The 8,897-nt window shown below is 38.2% G+C and overlaps 1 long non-coding RNA gene across 1 annotated transcript; it reads left to right on the top strand.

Moving 5' to 3' along the window:
• Positions 1-2,022: 2,022 nt before the first annotated feature.
• On the top strand, positions 2,023-3,723 carry LOC142661792 (uncharacterized). Its single transcript, XR_012850818.1, has 3 exons — positions 2,023-2,066; positions 2,915-2,956; positions 3,591-3,723. It is a non-coding gene; the product is annotated as an uncharacterized LOC142661792 (long non-coding RNA).
• Positions 3,724-8,897: the final 5,174 nt, after the last annotated feature.

The raw sequence follows: 8,897 nt of genomic DNA on the forward strand, positions 1-8,897 counted from the left end.
TCATTAGTTACTGCATACTCATAATATTTTATTAAAGGGTAGCTAAACTTTAAAAAAACTTCTCACATGTCATAGTGACATGTCAGACGTTTGATTGGTGGAAGTCCAAGCACTGAGACCCCCAAAAAGAAACTCTAAAACGAAGTGGCAGAAGCAATCGTGTGAGCCACTTAGTTTCTCATGTGCTTTTCTTGGAAAGCCGATGTAGCGGTGTACGCACTCAATAGAAAGTCTATGAGCCCGAAAAACAGTTATGTCGGCTTTCTGAGAAAATCCGATGAGCAACGAAGTGACTCACCTGAGTGCTTTTGCAGCTTCGTTTTGGTGATCCGTGGGGGGTCTCATTGCTTCCAACCTCCACCGATTAAAACTTCTGACATGTCACTATGACATGTCAGAAGTTTATTGAAAGTTTAGTTACACTTTAATAAGTTCAATGTACAAACAGTATGCAGTAAACTTCTTAGCTCCCTCTAGTGGTGGTTGCAGATGGCCAGGCATTTATCACTTAATTATACATTTGTACAGGAGATTTTAAGCTTTATATGAGAAAAGCAAAACTTCAACACTATAAAGATGTACATCTCTATCGCTATCTCCATCTGCACACAATTTCCAACCTATTTGTGTAGTGTTCAAGGTTGCACATTTACTTAAATTCTTTGCCAAAACATTGCAACATAGATTTTTAGACTTTTGACAGATCTATACCAATCAGTGGCCACAAAATATGACCAGTCATAATATACAGAATATATATTATAAATGTAATGAAGCTGATACATTTCTTTTTTTGTTCCTTTAGTGCTTATATACACAATGATACATTTACTATCTTATTACAGCAAACATTAATTCAAGGTGAGTTTCTGATAAAACATTTCAGAAATGTGTTTTCTCAAATTGTTTCCTAGTATTGTACCATATCAAGGGAATAGTTAAACTGCATCATAGGGGTGTGAAACTGCCATCCTGTCAAATTGGCTGACTATTTCCACCTCTTTATGGGTGTGACAATTTCAGTTTGTGTCCAGTAGTCTAAGGGTCCTTTTACACCAGCCCATTTTGGCCATAACAACGAGCGGCGATCAACGAGAGCTCATTGATCAGCGCTCGTTTTCTCCTTTCACAAGGAGCTATGTATGGGGACAAGCACTCGTTACTATGATCGCTCGTCCCCTTTACATTATCATCATATCGGCATCACATTATTGTTCACACAGGGAGATGTACTGCCGACAGCGATAATATTTTCTGCTGCAGAAATGATACAATCAGTCAGTGAGCGAGCATTTGTTTGTTCATCAGCTGGTCATTGCCCTGTTTACACAGTGCAATCATCAGCAACGAGCATTCTGTGAAAGCTCGTTATCCCGAAAATTGGCCCATGCAATAGTGCCTTTACACCCCGGTCCTAGTTTATAGCGTCCAATAGTTTTGTGCCTCACTCTTTGTTGTCCAATGGTTTAGTGTCCAGTATCAAGATTGCAGTGGTTTATTATCTTGTATCTGGTGGCCAATGGTTTCCATTCTCCTGTCCCTGAGGTTTAGTGGTATATTACTCCAGTCAATGTTGCTCATCAACTGTGTGCTTCAGCCCTGGTGTCCTGGATTGGTCCTTTCCAATAGGTACCTGACTTTTACTGTACTAAAGGATGGGTGAATGACAAACTGTGTGCCCTCCAGTGTTTTACAGAAATGCGTAGATGGGGGCTGGCAAGGCATGTACCCAAGGTACTTTTTGCCAGGGGGCACCAAATAGCCTTGCTGCGTTGGCCAGGGTATATAGATAAAGGGCTTGGACAAAGAACGGATTCATGGCCCCCGGGTGAAGGAAAGCCTAGCTAGGACTCTGGCTTTACATTAAAGGAAGCATTAAAATGTACCTTTCGAAAGGAGGGAACGGATGCAACAGAGGCTATTGCTTCTTTTGGATATGCTTCATCCCGATCCTGCATCAGATATTCAACTGGAGAAACACATTTCTATATGTTCTGAAATTGATTATTTTAAGATGTTTCCATTTCTTTCAGAGTCCAACCCAGCTACTAGTAACACAACTGAAGGTGAGTAATTTTTTTTTCATAATAAGAAATGCCAAATATGTGGGAAATGGGACAACATTAATGTAATTGAGGCTAACAGAAAGCCATTAGGGTCAATTAAGCCATCAAGGTGGCTCAGATGTTGGAAAAATTGCGTTGCAGAATTTGGGGTTCTTGGTTCAAATTTAACTAGGCCCCCATCTGCATGGAGTTTGCATGTTCTCTTTATGTTTGGGGTGGGTTTCCTCCTGTATTTCAAAAGAAAAACGAAAATATACCAATAGATTGATTGGCTTCCTGTCTCTAGTGTGTGTGTGTGTGTGTGTGTGTGTGTGTGTGTTTGAGATATGGATTAGATTGTGAGCTCTGTTGGAGACTATGCAAGTGATTTGAATGGGCTGTGTTCCTTGGTCACTGTCTTCCTCAGGGGACAGACCTATGTTAACCAATCAATGTGTTTTTTCCTCAGCTTTAACAAATATATAATCTATAGAAAAATGACCGCTTCTTACAACATGGAGATAGGACAAAAGAGAGGGGCTTTGTGGAAGGTGCTGCTTACCATACCTGTTTTGGGGTTTTCTCCAAATGGAAAAACTGCTCTGATTCTCCTGAGTGCAGTTATTGAGTAATATAAAGACATTTAGAAGCGTCAGAAACCTTAGTACCTCAGCCCAACCCGCTTATAACGAATCATTACTCATAGTCTATCAACATTTATAAGTAGGCGGATTTGAGGTGAATCATCTTTTAGTATTTATTCTGTTTGGAACGGGCCCAAAAATCAAGCTTCATTGCTTTATTATGAACTTAAAAAAAATAAAAATATAAAAATGAAGGTGACATACAAAGTATTTTTTTCATTTCAGCACCAACTCCAGCAAACACCACAAAACCTGCTAATACTAACGGTAAACATATATATTTTTTTACCTTTTTTTTGTTTTACTGATTGTATATTTATTTTTCTATTTATTTTTTTTTACCTGATTATGGGGGCAGCCATCCGGGCTGAGCTGCTGCCACATCAGTTCTACAGATTTGCTTTACTGCAGAGGTGTTACTTAAAGCTCTAATGCAAATCATGCAATAGAGCAATTTAAAATAGTGGTCTCCTCGTATAGGACGGAAATCTTTTGGGCTTCCTCAGATTCCTATGCACATGTGAAATCGTAACCTCTGCATGCCCTATGGTTACGCCCCTGGATATAGGAATGCTAAATGAGAAAACAGTCTATTGACTTCTATAGGAGGTTGTTGTGGGCATTGCTTCTAGGGTAGAATATCTTCCTAATATGTTGCCGTAGGTTTGGAACTGCTTGAAGTATTTACAGCTCAGTATAGTGGAGTTATAAGCACTCCGTTTGCCGCCATACAGGCTCTGTGTACATACCTCTGCCGAGTGCATGGAGCCTCCTTTCATAGAAACAGGCTCCGAAGAGGACAACTCAATATTTTTTATATGGTTGGAGAAAATAGTATTTTTATTTGTATTTGAACACAGTTGTGAAAGTAATGATTTTTTTTTGTTTTTTTTAATTTCAGTTTCAACATCAACCCAACATGTACAGCAAACCACAAGTACAGGTTCTATGAAACAATCCAGTCCTGTATTTATGGCTGTAAGTGTGATCCTCAGCCTTCTCCTGATTCCCATCAAGTATCTCTCATAATGGATTTTTGTTCAACATTCAACAGGACGTTTCATGGACTTTTTCCCAAAATTCGTACTTTATTTTTTTTTTCAATCATATACATGATTTAATTATTTTTAAAAAAAATTCTTATTTCATAAGAGGACTCGAAATCTAACTATACACGAAACATGTAAGATTAGAAATATGACGAGTTAATGGGATATGAATAAAGCAATTTATGTTTTTTGCCTTAAGTAATATAAGATTTATTATAGAAAGAAAGTGATGCGCAGCCAAAGAAGGTTTTCTAAATTGCACTATTGTTCTGAGTAATTTCTATCTGGCTGATGTGGGTCTTTTTTCATTTGCGAAAATAGATCTGATAGTTTGTATCACTTTTGACTTTGATGTAATGTCCCCCCAGCCGTAGCGCACCCACCAAAGGGGAAGGCCATGGCACTAATTTAGGACCTATCAGACAGGGATTCCTGGAGCAGACCCACATCTCTGCCAAGCACATAATGGGGTATTTCAGCAACCTTTTACCTTTCCCAAGAGTTGTAGCCCTAAATCGACTGTTTACTACTACCTAGCAAGGTTCCTATATGGGCCATTCTCTGGTGCGCTCCCTAGGATGCCTACTAGAATAGGCATGTACCAGGAAAAGACCCTATTTGATTTTACTGTACTCGCCCTCTACAGTATGTCTCATTCAAATATTAATACTTGCTATACAGTATCCTAGTCATGGCTTCTTCATCTAACTGCACTGCCAAATGCAACTTAAAAAATTCCATTTATGTACTAAATTTTTAAATTTACATATATTTACAACACTGCAGACTCGTAAATTAATGTTTTATTAGAAATGTGAACATGTTTTCCATTTAAAATTTTTACATTATTGCTATCATTGTAACATTTGCTTTATAATGTAGAATAGAAACCTGCATATTGCAAGTTGAATTCAGTTCGATTTTTATATTTGCATTTATGTTTTAGTTTTGGGTCCTGCCATTGATTTGCATTGTGTCTAAGTGTGGTTAAATATTAAGCAAGGTAATGGTCTCTTTGTTAGTGGGAACACTGGATATTTGTGCATTCCAGATATGATCGCTAACATAATTAACTAGTTAATATCTAACTTTATTTCATGGATACCTATTCAACCAGTGAAATATAACATGTATCTATCAGGCTCATATATGTGGTAATAAAGCAATAGCATGAATTATTAGGTGATTAATCATTTGTCTATAGGGACTGTACCTGAGATTGTCAGTCCACATTGATGTTAAGTAATTAAATCATACATTTTAAGGAAATTAGATCATTTACTCCTGACCACCTCCGCAGCTTGTTCAAATGAAATATTTAAGTGTCTGTGTTCTACATCTGCTCAATTACATGGAAGCTAAAACAAATAAGTTTAGTGAATTTATCTTGAACCAGTTTGTTAGCGTGTCTGTTTTTGCACAGTGTCCATACTTTACCATCTAAATAGAAAGATACATAAAGAACTTTAAAAAGGACTATTTTTTTATTTATTTATTTTAAACCACATACCTCCCGTTATTCCTGGCGTCTTCTTGATTCCAGCACTGTAATTTTTTTTTATTGGCCCTCCCGTTGTCCCGTTACGTCCCTTGATCCGCTTGGCACCCAATATGCTAATTTTGAGTAAAGGTACAGAGAGGCGGAGAACACATCTCTACTCAGTAGGCGTGGTCTCCTGCATCACTGGGACTCTATTCAATTAGAGCGGGTCCTTTACATCAATGTGAGGCTGTCTGCTCTCATTGGACAGCATCACAGTGATGCAGGAGACCACGCCTACTGAGGAGAGATGAGGTCTCCCCCCAATCTGTACATTTACCCTAAATTAGCATATTGGATGCCAAGCGGATCAGGAGGCGTAATGGGACCATGGGAGGGTCAATAAAAATAAAAATTACAGATGTGGAATCAAGAGGATGCCAGGAATAAGGGGAAGTATGTGGTTTAAAAAAAAAAAAAAAACATGACCGGTCCTCTTTAATTCTGCACTACCAAAAAACTCTGGCGTTTGATTCAAAAGGCAGGTGGAATTGAGTGATACTATCTTACTATATACTGAGTATGAGCACATTATATAGTTTGTATTAATAGTTACATAAATGACTCCACTAACATGCAGGTCTACATTGGCGCCAACTTAAATGTAGTCAATTATCAGAAGTTCACAATCCATTTCAGTCTAAAACTCAATGGAGCACATAATAAGAAAAAAAAATTGGTGTAATAGGCATCATGCAAATGGTGCAAGTTACGTGTGCTAAATATATGAACCACTTGATTTGATAAAATGTCTATAACTGTTATAGAAAATGGTGTCACCAAAAGTTGCATCAAATTCATAATAGATGTGTGACAATAATGGTTAAAATTTAGCATACATGTACACCAGTCATGAGGTGGTATATCGAAGAAAACGATGCCTTGTGGCATCAAATACACCATGCCCTACGTGCCATTCTAATATTTGGGAGCAAGTTTTTGTCAACTTGTAAAGTTGTGTCCATGCGACACTACTGATATGTCCCAGTGTGTTTGAATAGACTCATGTTGCAATTCTTTACATTAAATATCATCATAATTTCAGTTGCTTGGATGTTTACTGGTGCCTGCTGTACATAAAAACATTTGACAGAACAAACCATTAGATATTACATTCTGATTTCACAAAGTGAACACATAAGCTGTAAATTATTCTATATTAGAAATATTCCTATAGGACTATAATGTGCTTTGTAACTAAATGTACTTCTGGGCAGATAGTTCCACATTCTGACAATGAATGTGTATTTCTTCACCTGATTATTGACGGTATCCTTAGAGGATGTATTATTATAAAAGCACTTACCATAACAGTTATACAATTAAGCTTTCAATTATTAAATATAGACCGGTACCTTAGAAGTTGTAGAATACAGGAGAAAACCCCAAAACAATGACACTAGTTTATCACTGCCGGCCTTTAAAAAAGTAGAAAGATTGTTCAAGTTATGCTCATACTGTTATTCCTGAGGACTCCAGGCTGAAATCTCGTGACTATACTTGTATCGAGGTCCATGCAGTGCCCAGTGTTCCCTCTAAGCTGGGCATTCTGGAAAGGAAAGAGTTAAAGCACACTGATAAGGGCAAGGGGCACAATAATAGTGAGACCCCTCTGCAGGTAACGCTATCATTTCCAGAGTGCATGCTTTAGAGCAAACAGTGGCAGCGCCCTCTATGGACGCGCTCTCTGAGTCTTATAACATGATCGTTTATAGGGGCATTGTTAGGATTGGCGCGGTATCGGCAGCTACCAACAAACCGCTATGACTTGACCACGGTTTTTACATGCGGGGCAATGGCAGAGAACTGTATCTTTGCTCTTGATGAAGGAAAGTGTAGCTACCACTTTTTTTATTTTTTTTATGAAGCTAAAATAGTATAATACTGTGTAAGACTTGCATGTACAGTGACTGTATTATATTTGCTCCAACCTAATAAAAGATTTATAATTTTACTGTTTAAGATTTAGTTTATTGACTCCTTGAATATTTTTCTATACTGTGTATATATAACAACCTAAAGTCGACATGATTTTTTTTAACTTTCTGTGAAGTTGAATGTAGTCAATTGTTCCCTGTTGCCATCCAATTTTCATATAGATTACTAGATAATCGTCAGCCCCATGAAACCCCTACTTTACTATTTGTGAACAGTCGGCAGACACCATGTAAGCTCTATGTTTATAATATTTTTAAGTTTAGAGGCCCTTTTAATAATAATAATAAAAAAAAAAAAAAAGAGTAGGACACAGGTTGTCCAGGTATAGTGATAACATTCTCTGGCAGCTCACAGAGGCTACCTACCGATCTCCGCAGACATCAGGGGCAGCAGGTCTAATTGCTGTAATAACGTCTGTCAACAAGGCTTCCATCAGTATCATACAGGCAGAACTGCTGTCAGGGGCCCAGGCAGGTGAATTCAAAATGGGCTCCACCCTCACCTCTTAGCTCTCAGAAGTAGTCAACCCACGGAGCCTGCACAATGGCCCTGTTAATATTGTGGCTCTAATATGAACCTGTAAACATTTGGCCAATTTATTTAATGTATATAAAACTGTACAAGCCCCAATAAGTCTTCTGTTTACCCATTCTATAGAGATCCTCCAAATATGTTCTAAGAATTCTACAGCCTCATGGGCCACTGTGTGTGAGAAGGGGATAAGCTAATCTTTATGCTGGAAAAAGATTATTTAATCTCCCAAATGTCCACAAAAATAAACAATAGGGTTCAAAATAAGGAGGAGGTTCAATGGACCCTAATCACTTACCTGTAGGGGCCCCCAGATACTACTGTTGGCAGACCTGACTGCCACCACAAGTGGTGTAGATTGACGCTCCTGGGCTCCAATGCCAAATCTGTAACAAAGTCCTTCAAATGTCACATGGCATTTATGGTGTGGCTGCTGTCCTATGTAGAAGAGGAAATGCTTGGCCCTCCCAAGGCCCAGATGTCATTATAGTACTGGTCATCATAGTCACCATACATTCTCTGGTAAAGCTTTTCAGGTAAGGGATAGAGATCATTCATGGTGGTACTGTCTCCTGAAGAGGAAAGCAACATTTGGGCAAGGAGCACGAGAGAAAGAGGGAGTATAAGAAAGAAGTAAACAGAACAGGAAGTGGCAGTCAAACAATTCACCCCTATATACATATACTGTATAATCATGTGCTGTCCATTCTGAAACTACCACGTTGGTCAACAACAGAGCTGCCCCGTCCGTATTTACTGTTATCGCCGACTGATCTGTGGTCTTCAACTTATGGCTCTCCAAGTTGTTGCGATTATTTTCATTGAGTCGTTTAGGGGATATATAACTTGGCAGTCAACGCTTCACCGCCAATATTTGTATCGTAGATATGTCGGCTTATATAAGATAAATGATACAATATATCAAGAATATGTGTCTAGTGCTTTCGCACTTTGCAATGACACAAAATAAATTAATCTAGTGTGGTAGGTAATGATGCTAAAAAAATTAACATATCACATATATTCATGTCCAGTTTGTATCTTAGTAGCTATATATTTTTATTTGTATATGTTTGTAAACAGGACAAAGAATATCTGAGATATAGGTGGGGCCCAATAACCACACCTATAGAGATCTGCACAGGGTAAA

This window comes from Rhinoderma darwinii, chromosome 10 (genome assembly GCF_050947455.1).
Source record: "Rhinoderma darwinii isolate aRhiDar2 chromosome 10, aRhiDar2.hap1, whole genome shotgun sequence".
Lineage (NCBI taxonomy): Eukaryota > Metazoa > Chordata > Amphibia > Anura > Rhinodermatidae > Rhinoderma > Rhinoderma darwinii.